Source organism: Prionailurus bengalensis, chromosome C2 (assembly GCF_016509475.1).
Source record: "Prionailurus bengalensis isolate Pbe53 chromosome C2, Fcat_Pben_1.1_paternal_pri, whole genome shotgun sequence".
NCBI classification, from domain to species: Eukaryota; Metazoa; Chordata; class Mammalia; order Carnivora; family Felidae; genus Prionailurus; species Prionailurus bengalensis.
In genome coordinates, this window is record NC_057350.1 from 749,545 (window position 1) to 765,775 (window position 16,231).

Genomic DNA, 16,231 nt, shown 5'->3' on the forward strand with positions numbered 1-16,231 from the left:
GTTTTCAGGGCTTAACTTTTTCCATTTTTAAAATTTTTATCTTTCTGACATCTCTTACAATCAACATATAGTCAGCTTTTATATTTTAAGAATCCAGTTTGGCAATATCTGCTTTCTAATTGGAGGGTTTAGGTCATTTTTATTTATTGTAATTATTAATAAGGTTTGTTTTAAATATGCTGCCTTGTATTTATTTTCTATATTTTTGTTCCCATTTTACTGTATTACTTTTTCCTTTTTTTTTTTTACTATTTCAGTGTATTTTTGTATTCAACTTTTTCTCCTTTATTGAATTTGAACTATATATTTTTATTAATTGTTTTATAAAATCTACATATACTTTTTTATCAGTCTACCTTGAATCAATATTATACTACTTCATCTGTAATTCAAAAACCTTACAGTGGTATATTTCTATATTTACCTTTTTCATATCTGCGCTATTTTTGTCTTATACTTTACTTCTATATATATTATAACCAACAGAATTCAGTATTGCTGTCTTTGCTTTTAACTGGCTTTCAAAAATTAAAAAAACATAAAAATATTATTTTATATTAATCAATAGTAACCTAGTTACTGTCTTATTCAGTTTGGGCTGCTGTAACAAAGTGCCAAAGATTGGATGGCTTGTAAACAACAGAAATGTCTCAGGGTTCTGGAGGCTGGAAGTCCAAGATCAGGGTGCCAGCACGGTCATGCACTGCGGAGGGGCCTCCAGGCTGCAGACTGTCAACTTCTCACTGTGTCTTCACATGGTGGGAGGGGCAGGCAGCTCTCTGGGGGTTTCTACAAGAGCACTAATCCCATTTATAAGTGCCGTACCCTCATGACCTAACTACCTCCCAAAGTCCCCATGTTACGCTAGGGGTTAGGATTTGAACATTGAATTTTGGGAAACATTTAATTTCCAAACAACACAAAGATTTGGTACATTAACAGTTTCCTTTTGTTCTTCATTTTCTCAGGCAGACTTAATTCCCACAGGAGACATTTTTTGATTGTCACAATTGGAGGAGGGTGCTCCTCGAATCTAGTGGGTAGAAGCCAGGGTTGCTGGAAAACACAGGGCAGCTCCTCCCTCCCCCCGCCAACAGAGAGTTATTTGGTCCCAGATGTCAACAGTGCCACGGTTGAGAACTTGCTAGAGATCCATGTTTATATTTGGCTTCATTTCTCTCCACCCCCCAAATCTGCCTTTAGTATTACTTGTAGTGGAAGTTCAATTGTTACAGATTATTATTTTTTAGCTTTTGTTTATGTGAAAATCTCAACTTTATCCTCTTTTTAAAGGATAATTTTGCTGGTTATAGAATTTTAAATTGAAGATTTTTTTTTCTCTTAGCACTTCAAACATGTTGATTTCATTTTCTTCTGCCCCCCAATGTTTCCAATGGAATCAACCATCTAAAAAAATCATTGTTCTCTCTATTAATACATATTTCTCTGACTGCTTTTAAGATTTCTCTTTATATTTGGCTTTCAGTAGTTTGATTATGGCTAGTTGTGGTTTTCTTTGTATTTACCTTGTTTCAGATTCATTCATTTCCTGAGGATATGGGTTGATCTTTTTCATCAGATTGGAATATTTTGGCCATTAATTTTTCAAATATTTTTCTTCCATTCTCTCTTTCCTCTTATTTTTGGACTCTAAAACGCTTGTATCTCAGACTACTTGATATTAGAAAACTTCATAGTGATTCTGTATTTTACACATATTCTTGTCATTTTGTTAAAATATATTTCTTCTCTCTTTTCCAGTTTAGGTACTTTTCATTGGCCTTTTTTTCAAGTTCACTGATACCTTCTTCTTCACTATCCAATCTAACCCCATCTGCTGATTGTTTTTCTTTCACATATTTTATTTTTCAGCTCTTGTTTATGTATTTCCATTCCTTGCCTGAAATATACCATTGTTCATTTATATTTGAAATAGTTATTTTAGTTTATTCATATTCCAGTAACTGAACCATTGATAGTCACTTTCCAAGAATGTATTTCCTTGTAAGTATGGGTCATATTTTTCTTTGAAAAAAAATTTTTAATGCTTATTTATTTTTGAGAGACAGAGATAGGGCAGGAGTGGGGGAGGGGCAGAAAGAAAGGGAGACACAGAATCCGAAGCAGGCTCCAAGCTCTGAGCCATCAGCACAGAGCCCGTCGCGGGCCCGAACTTCTAAACCCTGAGATCATGACCTGAGCTCAAGTTGGATGCGCAACCGACTGAGCCACCCAGGTGCCCCTGGGTCATATTTTTCTGATTAATTGCATGTTTTATAATTGTTTTTGTTGTATTCTTCACATTGTGCAGAAAAGAATAAAAGACACAAGTATTTTTGTTTTGCTCTGTTTCTTCCTTACAGATCGTAGTCTGTTTCCTCCCGAGGCAGTAAAGGTGAGGAACTAATCATTCACCTTTCTGCCAGTGTCTACTGGAGCCAGCGAAGCTGCAGCTTTCCTCCGGTTGAGTTAATTTGTGATTAGCCAAACCGTAAGTCCTGAGCTGTAGTTTTTTGGAGCTTGTCAGTGTTTGGGCTGAGAAGGGGCTGACTGCAGCTTCACCTCGTGCAGGGATATGGGATCCATTAACCAAAAGCAAGCACGGGACTTTGTGATTTCTCTCTCCAACCTTCCTCCACTGCCACTTTCATGACAAAACTTGGAGTGGGGGAGGGGGAGAACTTTTCAGGTTGAGTGCTCTATCCTTGCCTTTTTTTTTTTTAATTTTTTTTTCAACGTTTATTTATTTTTGGGACAGAGAGAGACAGAGCATGAACGGGGGAGGGGCAGAGAGAGAGGGAGACACAGAATCGGAAACAGGCTCCAGGCTCTGAGCCATCAGCCCAGAGCCTGACGCGGGGCTCGAACTCATGGACCGCGAGATCGTGACCTGGCTGAAGTCGGAAGCTTAACCGACTGCGCCACCCAGGCGCCCCTCTATCCTTGCCTTTATGGCTTCTCTGCACTCCGATTTGTCCATCCGCCCATACCAGCATCCAAAGTCAAGCTGACAGTCATTTGTTTTCACAAAGCTTCTTCATCTAGAACAGGCCAACTCTACCCAGACTTCAGTGTGGAAGCGGGCAGCTGTCATGTCTCTGTACAGCCATGCTTGTTTCTTTCTGGAGTTTGGTTCTCAAGGCTTCCTTCTGTCCTCTCCTCTTTTCACTCTTAGAAAAGTAAAATTTTGTCTTGGTTTCTCTTGTTCCCATCGGAATGAAGGTCTTTTTCATTCAAATATGAATCAGAAATCTCTTATACTTAGCATTTTGCTACATACTTTTTTCCAGTCAACAGTATATCATGGGTACCTTTCCTTGTGAACACAGACAGGTTTATCACATAATTTTAGAGCTTTAAACATTATTGGTTTTTAAAAAAAGTAATGCCTCTTCATTACATGCAACTTGGTAAAGTATTAAAAATACGGACACACATACAACAAAAATAATCTCTAGGCTGACCGTTGTTAACTTCTCTTGCCTTTTTGATTGAGGAATAATTCACACACAGTAAATGTGCCCACATCTTAAGGGTCCAACCCAATGAACTTTACATACATTTATACTTTGTGACCACCACTCAGATCAAGATACAGGAGACTTCCATCATGACTCTTGCCAGTGAATACTGTTTCCCAGACATAATTATTTTGATTTCTAGCATGATATATTGGTTTTGCCTGTTCTTGAGTTTAATATAATTAAAAGCATTTGGTAGGTTTTGTGTTGTGTTTGGCCTCTTTTGCTCAAATAATATCTGTGAGATTAATACATGTTGTTATATATTTCATGTTGTTTCTGTTCTGCCGTATAATATTCCACTGATGAATGATAGCATAATTTATTCACTATCCAGTTGATCGACAATTGAGTTGCTTCTGGTTTTTGTTTTGTTATGAACAAAGGCAACATGAATGTTCTTGTATGTGTTTTCTGGTAAGCATACACACTAATTTTTCTAATTGTACGTAGGGTGGAATTGTTGTATCAAAGGGAGGTGCATATATAGCTTTAGTAGAAACTGTCAATTTTCCCAAGTAACGGAACCATTTTATATTTCAGCAGTGTATGAAAGTCACAGTTGTTTTACATCCTCACCAACATTTAGCACTATCAGTCTTTCTAGATGTCTGCCTTTCTCTGGGGTGTGTAGTAAGACCTCAGATTTTAACTTGCACTTCCCTGATGCTCTTCCATTCTTTTTAATGACTGCATGGTATTCCCCAGTGTGAATTTCTAGAACTTCTTTAGGCATTTAATTACTGGTGGACATTATCTTTGTTTCCATTTTTAATTCTTAAAAACCCTGTAGCATTACACATCCCGGACCCACACCTCAGAGTCTGCATGCAAGTATTCGTGGGCACATGTCTCAGGGCACTTGGCACTGCAGTATAAAGCTCAAGGGAGCCAGACTGTCACGCAAAGCCCTTACAGCTTGTCCATAGCCTTCTGTCCAACATTATGCTGCCTTGTCTCATGGGACACAGGCACCTGGAACCAAACATCATGGAAACATGAGGACTTTCCCCTTCTGAACCCAGAGACACTGTTCAAGCAGTGTTTTCATCTCCTGTTTCTTGAAATGCTCTTTCCTGGGGTTCCCATTTTCTCTGACATCAGCATGGACGGGATACATTTCCTTGGCTTTCCTTTCCTGGCTGCTCTTTTAAACAAGGCATTTTTAAGAATAATAGTTTTCTGCCTGTTGCTGAAGCAAAGCAGACCAGCAGAAACAGAAGCGATCAGAGCAAGCTGTACAGCTTAGAAGCCCTCCTGCAGACTTGAGTCTCGCAGTCTCGGTCGGCCTGACCCATGCTGCTAAGATGGAAATCAGCAGCCTCCCTCACCAGGGACTCCTTTTGTCTGCTCATGTCAGGAAAAGTCTCCTCCATTTAGACCTAGAAGAACTCTTTCTTCTTTTAAGTTCCTGACCCTGGGAGAGCTTTGAGTCCATCCAAACCCAGAAGGCTAGGAAAGATGACCATGAGTGAATGACACACCCAGCCCAGAAACCATTCTGAAAACCGTCCTAGGCTGTGGTGAAGTGTTCTGAAGTTGATCATCCCGGACTTAAATTTTGGCTCCCCAACTCTTTAGCCATGTCAGTCTGGGTAAGTAACTTTAACCTCTCCATGCCTCATTTGCCTCACCTGCTAAATATGGAAAGGAACAGGAATGATTTCATAAGATGGTTGTATCGGGGTGCCTGGCTGTCTCAGTTTGGGGAGTGTGCCATTCTGGATCCCAGGGTCGCAAGTTCGAGCCCCCCATCGGGTGTGGAACCTGCTTAAAAACAGCATCCAGCAATCGTCCACAGTACTGTTGACACAGGAAGAGTACTCCTGCTGACCGGATCTCCAGGGAGGAGGGAGGGGCTTACCAGGTGGTCCCATAAGAAGAGACTTCAGAGTGCTCGTGGCAGGGTCCATGGAGTTGTGGACAGGACGGGACCACCCAGAGTTCGAATCCGGGCTTTGCCCCACTTTTCTCATCTCCCGATGGGCGTTCAGGCCTGTGGCCGGGGGCTGTCGGGGTTCCCATTGCCTCAGTGTGGACATCGCCAGAACGTGCTCAGCACCCCGCGATGCCTCAGGAAAGCTGTCCTTGCTGCACACACTACCGGGAACAGCAGGGGCTTCCAGCCCACAAACCCAGAGACGCGGAGGTCCGGCGGTTTGGCGCCAAGCTCCCACTTCCTGTGGAGCCCCTTCGTTTGGCAGTGGCTCCTCTGCTGCTTCGGCCCAGGGCCAGACAAGGGTTCCCAGCCCTTCAGATCGCCCGGGGACCTCAGGGCACTACAGCCCCGCGCCCTGCAGAGACCTCCTCCACCGCCCCTAGGCCACGCCCCTGCTGCGTGCGACGTGGGCCTCTCGCCCAGCTGAAGACGTGCATTTCCTTCCCCAGCCTGTGATTGGCTTAGAAAGACACACGTGATGCCTCGCTGGCCAATGAGGTGTGAGGACGATTGCCCTGGGGGATTCTGGGAAGGGCTTTCTTCCCGAGACAGAGGGAGAGAGAGAGAGAGTGCGAGAGGAGAGAAGGCGAGAAGCAGAGAGCTCCGTGTCTGGTTAGTCGGGTGAGTGCCTAGTGGTCCTATAATGAGGTCCCATGAGATGGTCCCAAGAGGGGGTCTGTGACATGGACTTCAGTGATGATCCCCCTGAGATGGTCCTCTGTGGTGGTCCCATGATGGGGTTTGTGACATGTCCCTTGAAGTGGTCCCGTGAGAGGGTTGTGACATAACCTTGGTGGTGGTCCCATGAGGGGGTCTCGCTGAGGTGGTCCCTGAGGGGGGTTGTGACGTGGTTCCCCAAAGTGGCCCGTGAGGGGGTTGTGACATGGTCCCCGAAGTGGCCCGTGAGGGGGTTGTGACATGGTCCCCGAAGTGGTCCCGTGAGGGGGTTGTGACATGGTCCCCGAAGTGGCCCGTGAGGGGGTTGTGACATGGTCCCCGAAGTGGTCCCGTGAGGGGGTTGTGACATGGTCCCCGAAGTGGCCCGTGAGGGGGTTGTGACATGGTCCCCGAAGTGGTCCCGTGAGGGGGTTGTGACATGGTCCCCGAAGTGGTCCCGTGAGGGGGTTGTGACATGGTCCCCGAAGTGGCCCGTGAGGGGGTTGTGACATGGTCCCCGAAGTGGCCCGTGAGGGGGTTGTGACATGGTCCCCGAAGTGGCCCGTGAGGGGGTTGTGACATGGTCCCCGAAGTGGTCCCGTGAGGGGGTTGTGACATGGTCCCCGAAGTGGCCCATGAGGGGGTTGTGACATGGTCCCCGAAGTGGCCCGTGAGGGGGTTGTGACATGGTCCCCGAAGTGGCCCATGAGGGGGTTGTGACATGGTCCCCGAAGTGGTCCCGTGAGGGGGTTGTGACATGGTCCCCGAAGTGGCCCGTGAGGGGGTTGTGACATGGTCCCCGAAGTGGTCCCGTGAGGGGGTTGTGACATGGTCCCCGAAGTGGCCCATGAGGGGGTTGTGACATGGTCCCCGAAGTGGTCCCGTGAGGGGGTTGTGACATGGTCCCCGAAGTGGTCCCGTGAGGGGGTTGTGACATGGTCCCCGAAGTGGTCCCGTGAGGGGGTTGTGACATGGTCCCCGAAGTGGTCCCGTGAGGGGGTTGTGACATGGTCCCCGAAGTGGTCCCGTGAGGGGGGTTGTGACATAACCTTGGTGGTGGTCCCATGAGGGGGTCTCACTGAGGTGGTCCCGTGAGGGGGGTTGTGACGTGGTTCCCCAAAGTGGCCCGTGACGGGGTTGTGACATGGTCCCCGAAATGGTCCCGTGAGGGGGTTGTGACATGGTCCCCGAAGTGGTCCCGTGAGGGGGTTGTGACATGGTCCCCGAAGTGGCCCGTGAGGGGGTTGTGACATGGTCCCCGAAGTGGTCCTGTGAGGGGGTTGTGACATGGTCCTCGAGGTGGTTCCGTGAGGGGGGTTGTGACATATCCCCGGCTGTGGTCCCATGAGGGGGTCTCGCTGAGGTGGTCCCGTGAGGGGGGTTGTGACATGGTTCCCCAAAGTGGCCCGTGAGGGGGTTGTGACATGGTCCCCGAAGTGGTCCCGTGAGGGGGTTGTGACATGGTCCCCGAAGTGGCCCGTGAGGGGGTTGTGACATGTCCCCGAAGTGGTCTCGTGAGGGGGTTGTGACATGGTCCCCGAAGTGGCCCGTGAGGGGGTTGTGACATGGTCCCCGAAGTGGTCCCGGGGGTTGTGACATGGTCCCCGAAGTGGCCCGTGAGGGGGTTGTGACATGGTCCCCGAAGTGGTCCCGTGAGGGGGTTGTGACATGGTCCCCGAAGTGGCCCGTGAGGGGGTTGTGACATGGTCCCCAAAGTGGCCCGTGAGGGGGTTGTGACATGGTCCCCGAAGTGGCCCGTGAGGGGGTTGTGACATGGTCCCCGAAGTGGCCCGTGAGGGGGTTGTGACATGGTCCCCGAAGTGGTCCCGTGAGGGGGTTGTGACATGGTCCCCGAAGTGGTCCCGTGAGGGGGTTGTGACGTGGTCCCTGAGGTGGTTCCGTGAGGGGGGTTGTGACATAGCCCTGGCTGTGGTCCCATGAGGGGGTCTCGCTGAGGTGGTCCCGTGAGGGGGGTTGTGACGTGGTTCCCCAAAGTGGCCCGTGAATGGGTTGTGACATGGTCCCCGAAGTGGTCCCGTGAGGGGATTGTGACATGGTCCCCGAAGTGGTCCCGTGAGGCGGTTGTGACATGTCCCCGAAGTGGTCCCGTGAGGGGCGTTGTGACATAGCCCCGGCTGTGGTCCCATGAGGGGGTCTCCTGAGGTGGTCCCATGAGGGGGGTTGTGACGTGGTTCCCCAAAGTGGTCCCGTGAGGGGGTTGTGACATGGTCCCCGAGGTGGTTCCGTGAGGGGGATTGTGACATATCCCCGGCTGTGGTCCCATGAGGGGGTCTCGCTGAGGTGGTCCCGTGAGGGGGGTTGTGATGTGGTTCCCCAAAGTGGCCCATGAGGGGGTTTTGACGTGGTCCCCGAGGTGGTCCCATGAGGGGGGTTGTGACATAGCCCCGGCAGTGGTCCCATGAGGGGGTCTCCTGTGGTGGTCCCATGTGGTGGCCCCCACGTGGTGGTCCTGTGAGGTGGTCCCCGTGTGGTGGCCAGGTGACATAGCGCTGTCCGGTCAGGACCCACGGAGGGGGTGGGGGTGAGGGCCCAGGCGCCAAGTGGCCTTCTAGGGGGCGCCGTGGACTGCCGAGTCCGCCGCTAGGCCAGCCTCAGGCTTCCCCTCGGCAGGAGGGAAAGGAAAGAGCAAACCCAGCCAGGGCAGGAAGAGCCTCGCTCCTCGAAGCCCGTCGCCCCGATTTCGAGCCGCCCCAGCCCGGGGTGCGGGCCGAGGGACTTCGCCTTCCGGGGCCCCGGGCTGTGAGACGGTTACTGCCGGGATTTGCAGCCGGAGTTCTCCAGGAAGCCTGGCAGGAAGCTCGGCCCCCTCACCGAAGGAATGCTCGGCTGCAGCCGGAGTTGCTCTCATCTTCCTCCAAGTGGTGTTTGGGCAAAGTGTGTTGTTTGGTTTCTGTAGCTCCCACAGCATGTAAGGAATGCTAAGGGCTTCTCTTCCTCCCAGGCAGCGGCCGCTCCTTAAAATCACCTGGGCTGTCTCCAAAGCCGGCTGGGCCTGGGCTCCGGTCCAGAGGGTCAGAGTTACTTGGGCTGGGCTGGGCTGGGCTGGGCCTGGCATCAGCGGTTCTAAGGGCCCCCTTGCCACTCCTGCCTTTGTGCTCTGCGAAGTCGGCTGGGAACCTCTGCCGTGGGGGCTTGACTGGGGTGGGACTGAGGGCTGCCTGGAAGAGACGGCAGCCCGTGGGGTCCATGTGCCGTCTCCAGTTCTCTGCTCAACTTGTGCTTTGGGTCTACATGGCTGCCTCGGCTCCCTCAGCTGGTGGGGCGTGGCCTGACACCTGGAGAGGCCCCCGTGGGTCTGGAACTTCTTGCTTCACCTGTGCCCTCCGACCTCGGGGGCAGGTGGGCCCTTGCCTCCTCAGCTCAGCCATCCCACACGTCCTCTGCCATAGGGGAGTCTGAACCACACTATGGCTGCACTGACAGCCTCTCCTGCCACATTTGGGAACCATCTGGGAGAAATGGAGATCATACACAAGCCTGAGAAGAAACTTCATTAGATCCAACTGGCAAAAGATGAATAAATATGCAGAACACAGAGACAGAATCCACAGAAAAGCAACATGAAGGCAAAATTAGTGGGGAGCTGACCTAGGAATGCTGTCCTGCAAAACTCAAGATAGTGGACCGCAGTGACTTGTGTGCATTGAACACTTCTGGGGTGCAAGGCACAGTTAGAACCTCCTTGTCCCTTTATCTCACACCACGGGATAGGCACTTTTATCAGGTTTATAGACTTCATTTAAACACTTCGCATCATACTTACCGAGTCCTAGGCACTGTCTAGGTGCTTTACAAAGGCCACTCTAACCTTCAGACCAGCAGTCTACCTTGTGTGCTGTTACTGCTCCCATATCAGAGATGAGCAAATGGAGGAGCCAACAACCAAGATCTGAATCTAGTCAGTTGACTCCAGTGCCTGTGCTCTTAACATTAGCGCCCAGCTACCTCTGGAACAGCAGTCAGGGACCAACACCGGGAAGCTAGCAAGTCTGAGTTGGAGTCCTGCAAAGATTAGATAAGACTAGCCTTGACCCCAGCCTAGTGAAAATCCAAAGTTCCTAGGGATTTCTGCTAATTCATGGAGACTCTCACTCTCCTGACGTCTGTGCCCCAGCATCAAGGTCTGTACACTGTCCCTAGTCCTACTCTATATCCACCAGGTACAGGACTTCTCACATCTCAGTACCCCTCAGAAGCTTTAAATGAGAAACACCAACCATACTGAGTGGTACATGGGTGGGGGGGGGAGGAGGTTCGTATAAGACTCTAAGATGTGCCTGACTTTCTGAAGTCCACTTTGCTCTCTCCCAGCTCATATCCTACGCAGTCTCAGCATTTTTCTTTTCCTTACCACATTTAAACTCCTCTAGTGACTTTAAAATCCTCTCTACTGTGCTGTACATCCACATCACCTTGTCTCTTTTCTGAAGGCTTGTTGCCCTCCTTGATCACAATGAGAGGAGAAGGAGCCAACTCCTTTGCCTTTCTACTCTAGCACTTGTTAAGGAGTTCTTTCCAAGAAAACAAATGTTCTTTCCACCAAGACACCTCATACTAAATGAAGCACTCATACTGAATGAAACAATTTTTGATCAGGAAATCTTGCTTCTGTCCCTACCATATTTAAGAAGTAAAAGTACAAGATGGGAATGAGAAGCCTCTATGCTATATAGCCCCATCACTTGCTGGCTGAAGCTCTGGAAGAAGTTCCTGGTTTCTTCATCCATAAGCTAGGGATCAAAGTCACCACTCCACATTTTTGTAGAGTTGTCAGTTGCTTTTGGCTTAGGAGGTTGGGTGAAACCAGTTCTCAGTCTTACTACTCTCAAACACAAGGATATGAACAACACAGGGATTTGGAGAAGTTAAGCCAAGTAACAGCAAAAGTCTTTATTGTTGAAAGGGAGAGAGGCAGACCAGCTTGCTGCTGCAAAGCAGCACTTGCCTCCACCCTGCCTAGAAGCTGTGAAGAGAGAAGGCTGAAGTCAGAGTCTTGGGGAAAATGCCCACTGATCCTGTCAGGAGGAGTATGAATGAAATGGGAGTCAGCAGCCCTGGGAAAGGAGGTGAAAGTTTCAAAGAGAGTGGAGTCTTTCTCACCCCTTTCCTCTTGCCCCAACCACAGTGATGGGGATTTCTTCTGGGATAGGATGGGGTCACTAGCTGGCAAGGAGAATGAAAGATGGAACACCCAGTGCAGCTTATCACCAACAACAGACAGAAATGTGGCCAAAGACAAAGAGAGGATAAGACAAATGAGAGAAGACCTCAGAGAGCAGGATGAGGGAGCTGGCACACTAAACGTGCCAGGGGATTCAACATGGTAGCCCTCAGCTGCCTGCTCTTAGCTTTTATTCCCTTCTGATTCGAGGGAAAGATATGAAAAGCACCAACTTCCAGAAAAAGGTAAACTGGGCAAAAGCAAAATAGCTATTAGACTTGGGGGTGACACCTGAGATCCCTCTGCCTTGGACCAGATATGTTATGGGCAGGGTAGAGTGGATTCTTGTGCTGGCCATTGAACAGAAGCCAGAGCCCAGGCCTGCACCCAGCAAGGCACACAGTTTGACTTGGTCTTCTAGTTTGGGAGGGTCCAGTCCTCAAAGGGTCATAGATGGGGGGAGGGGAACATTGAGGTGATTGACCTGAATATATAAGAATAAGGAAAAGATTTAGCAAGAACTGAGCAAGGTACACATGAGCAAGAAAAATACAAGCAAAACCAACATTTTTGCTTTTTTCAATAGGGCTCCTCAGCTGGACCACAGGACACAAAAAATGATTAAGTGACTATTTTCTCACTCCTCCCAGGATGGTTTATGACTAGTACTATTCCAGATGCAGAGAATTCAAGTTGATTTGTTATCAGCAATGGATGCCTTAGGGTATTATGACTTATTTTTCTTGGGGAACCCAGTTAAGAAAGCCTGAGAGAAGCCTGATATGAAAAATTCTTTTCTGGAAGAAAAATATCCAAGGGTGAAAATCCCACAGGCATTTTCAGTTGGGGTGGTAACGCCAGTTATACTTAAAAAAAAAAAAAAGATTGCAGTGATATAATGATTAATGAGAGAGGTGAAAAAAGAAATTGCCCAGCCAAAGATGGCATGAGGACACTGAAGCACTGAGAAGTCAACAGGTGCTATGTCATGTCAAGCAGTCATTCAAGTAGAAAAGCAGGAAGTAGTCTCAAATATGAAATTTCTGGATGTTATCTCTGTTAAATAAAATAAAACTCTTTAATTAAGAGATGAAAGGAAAACCTACAAGGCAAAGATAGGGGATGAGCACAGACTTAATACTATAGAAAAGTAAAGTCCCACAACTATAGGATGGAGTCTCAGAAGAAAATGTCATAAATGATGATAAAGTAAAATTGGCAAAAGAAATCAAGAGGCTTGGGGAAGGGAGTATGAATATTAGAACATTGATCTCTCACAGTGAGATGACACAGATATTTTCTAAGTTAAAAAAATCAAGAAACAGTTATAAAGGGTCCCAGAGAGAGAAGAACTTAAATAGAAATGAGCATGAATTAAAACCAGAAAAAATCAGAAAGTAAGCAAGGAGAGGAAAGTTGTGATGAAGAGGCAGCCTTTCACTTTCTTGTCCTCTTTAGTGCGTGGTCAATAGATATTCTCTAAATATGCTAAATCTAAGAAAAGTGTTAGAGTATAATATATGAAAGAAAAAACTGGAGTAATTAAACAGATTGAAAACCTTTCAGATTACCAGAAGGAAAACACCCAACTTCAGAAAGAAGAAAGTGAAATAACAAGAATGAGAAAATTAAAAAAAAAATTATAAATAGAAAATGTAAGATGCTGGCATTAAGACAAAAAAAATCTGTTATGCCAAATTCACATTAAATTAACTCATTGAAAGAAATAGCAAAGCCAACATATATGTTATAAATAAGAAATTAAAGTGATTCAGAAAAGACCCATTCAACCTTAGGAAGACAAGGCAGATTGAATTTAAGGCACAAATTATGAAACAAGATAAAATGTCACTGTATATTTATAACGGAGATAAAATTGTCACAAATCTCAATACACCAAATAATATAGCAATAAAAATATGTGAAACTGGCTACTTCTTTGGGACACGGGATTACTTTTCCCTATTCCACCCACTAAGTACAACTAAAAATCTGGATATTGTATATAAAACAAACCTAAAAAGATTCTACAAGGTACAGAAAAGAAAGGAGACCACCAGGGACATTAGGAACTGAGGAACAACATGGTGGTAAGTTCTCTGGGTTTTCTTTCTGCTTTATACATTTCAGGCTTGGAGCTGAAAAAGCTGGTAACCTAGAAATAACAATGATGTGGACAAAACTAGTCCCAACAAAAGCTTGCTCTTGGATCAAGGAAAGGGATCAAGTCAAAGGATCAGGAAAGGGACAACCTAGAAAGGCAGAAAACTTTGAGACATTAATCTCTCTATTCTAGTTATAAACCACATAAAAGGAAAACTATGGCCCCACTCCCACCATGCAAACAAAGGCCAAGTGGAGGAGCCTAGACTTTCACCCTCACAAGAATGATACTACAGAATGCCAAATAGAGAGCCAGGCTTTTCATCCCCATTAGTTGGAAATGAAGCATGACTCCTTGCAGCTCAGTGGAGACCACAGAAAGAATGGATTTCCACCTTTATCCATCAGTAATGAGGTATATTTCTCCCTCCTCACTGGAATGGTGTCAGTCTGTTGAAGACTTAGGACTTACATATTGCTCAGCAGGAATGAGGCCACCTCCAGTGTGGTTATCAGTGGAGACCACATGGGGAGCTGGAACTCCCTCCATCACCCAGAAGTAACAGAGTCCTCCTCTCCTTGTGTATCACTGGAGGGTTTCATGGGGAACAGGGACTTCTACCTCTATCTGACTGTAACAAGATAGTGCCCCTTCTCTTTGCCAGAGCACTGTCAAAGAAAGCCAACTAAAACGAGATTTAAAACAGATCCAGAATCTCATAACATAATACAAAAATGTCCTGATTTTAACCAAACATTACTAATTATACCAAGAATCAGGAGGATCTCAAAATGAATGAAAAAGACAATCAATGATGCCAACACTGAGATAACAGATGTTAGAATTATCTGATGAAAATGCTTCAGTGAATAATTACAAACATGCTTGAAACAAATGAAAAATAGAAAGGCCTCAGTAAAGAAATGGAATAGAAAGTCTTAAGAAATAGAAGGTATAAAGAAGAACCAAACAAAATTTAAAACTAAAAACTATAATAACCAAAATAAAAGCTCAACAAGGATGGGTTCAACACTAGAATGAGGAACTTGACAAGAAATTAAAAAAAACAAACAGTAGAATGAGGAAAGAGTCCATGAACTGAAAGATAAAACAATAGAAATTACCTAATATGAACAATAGAGAGATAATAGACTAAAAAAAAAATGAGCAGAGGCTCAAGGACCTATGGGACTGTGCCAAATGATTTGACATTCATGACATCAGTGTCCCAGAGGGAGAGGAGAAAAAGGGTAGGGTTGAAAAAGTACTCAAAGATTTTTCCACAAAGGTGCACAATCAATTCAATGGAAGAAAAATTGCCATTTCAATAAATGATTCTGAAGCAATCGGACATTCATAAGTAAAAAAAAATGAACCTCCACCTAAATCTCACACTTTATATAAACATTAATTTTACATGGATCATAGAACCAAATGTAAAACATAGAAATAATGAAACTATTAGGAAAAAAATAGAAAAATTTTAGGATCTAGCACTAGGCAGAATTCTTAGACTTGACACCAAAAGCATGATACATAATAGGAACATTTATAAATTGGAGTTTATCAAAATCATAAATGTTTGTGAATGATCCTGTTAAAAGGGTGAAAAGCTATAGAGTTGTAGAAAATGTTTGCAAACCGCATATCTGAAAAGGTCTAGTAACTAAAATATATAAAGAACTCTCAAACTTCAATAGGGAAAAAGATAATCCAACTAGGAAATAGGCAGAAGACATGAAGAGAAATCTCACTGAAGAAGATATTGATGGAAAGTAAACACATGAAAAGATGTTCAGCGTCATTATTCATCAGGAAAATGCTAATTAAAAGCACAATGAGATATCATTGTGTATTTATCAGAATGGCTAAAATGAAGGGTGGTGTTAGTACCAAATATGGTTGAGGATATGGAGAGACTTACTTATATCATGTTGGAAGGAATAGAAAATGGTATAGGAATTCTGGAAAACAGTTTGGAAATTTTTTTAAAAATGCAACTATTGTATGACCCAGCAATTTTCATTCCTGGGCCTTTATCCCAGAAAATTGAAGATTTACACTCACACAAAAACCTGTAAACAAATGTATATAGCAGCTTTATTCATAAAAGCCTCAAACTAGAAGGAACAAGTTGTCCTTAAGTGGGTGAATGGTTAAGCAAACTGTGGCATATCTATACCATGAAATATTACTCAGCAATAAAAAGAAATTAGCTGCTGATACATACAACACCTAGATAAATCTCTAGAGAATTATGCTGAGTGAAAAAACACTTATCCCAAAACACTTGTGAAATGCCAAAATTAAAGAAATGAAAAACATATTAGTGATTGCTTGTCGTTAAAGGATGGAGTAGAAAGAAGTAGGAGGGAAAGTGATGTGACCATAAAAGAGCCCTAGAGGGATCCTCTATGGAAGTGTTCTGTATCATAACTCTGTCAATGTCAATATCCTGGTTGTGTCATTGTACACAACACATTGTATAGTTTTATAAGATGTTACCATTGGGAAAAGTCGGGTAATGCATACACAGGGTCTTTCTACATTATTTCTTAAAACTGCATGTGAGTCAATTGTCTCAGAATAAATTATTTAAAAAAATTTAAGTACATGAAACATACAAAATTTATTTCGCATTTGAAAATCAATAAATGTAATTCACCATGATAACAAACCAAAACAGAAAACTATGATCATCTCAAAAGATGCAGAAAAGTATTTGATAAAATTCAATATCTTTTCTTGATTAAAAAACACCCTAATAAATGGAGAGATATACTATGGTAATGGTATTGTTAAGATGTGCTTTCTCTCCAAATTGATCT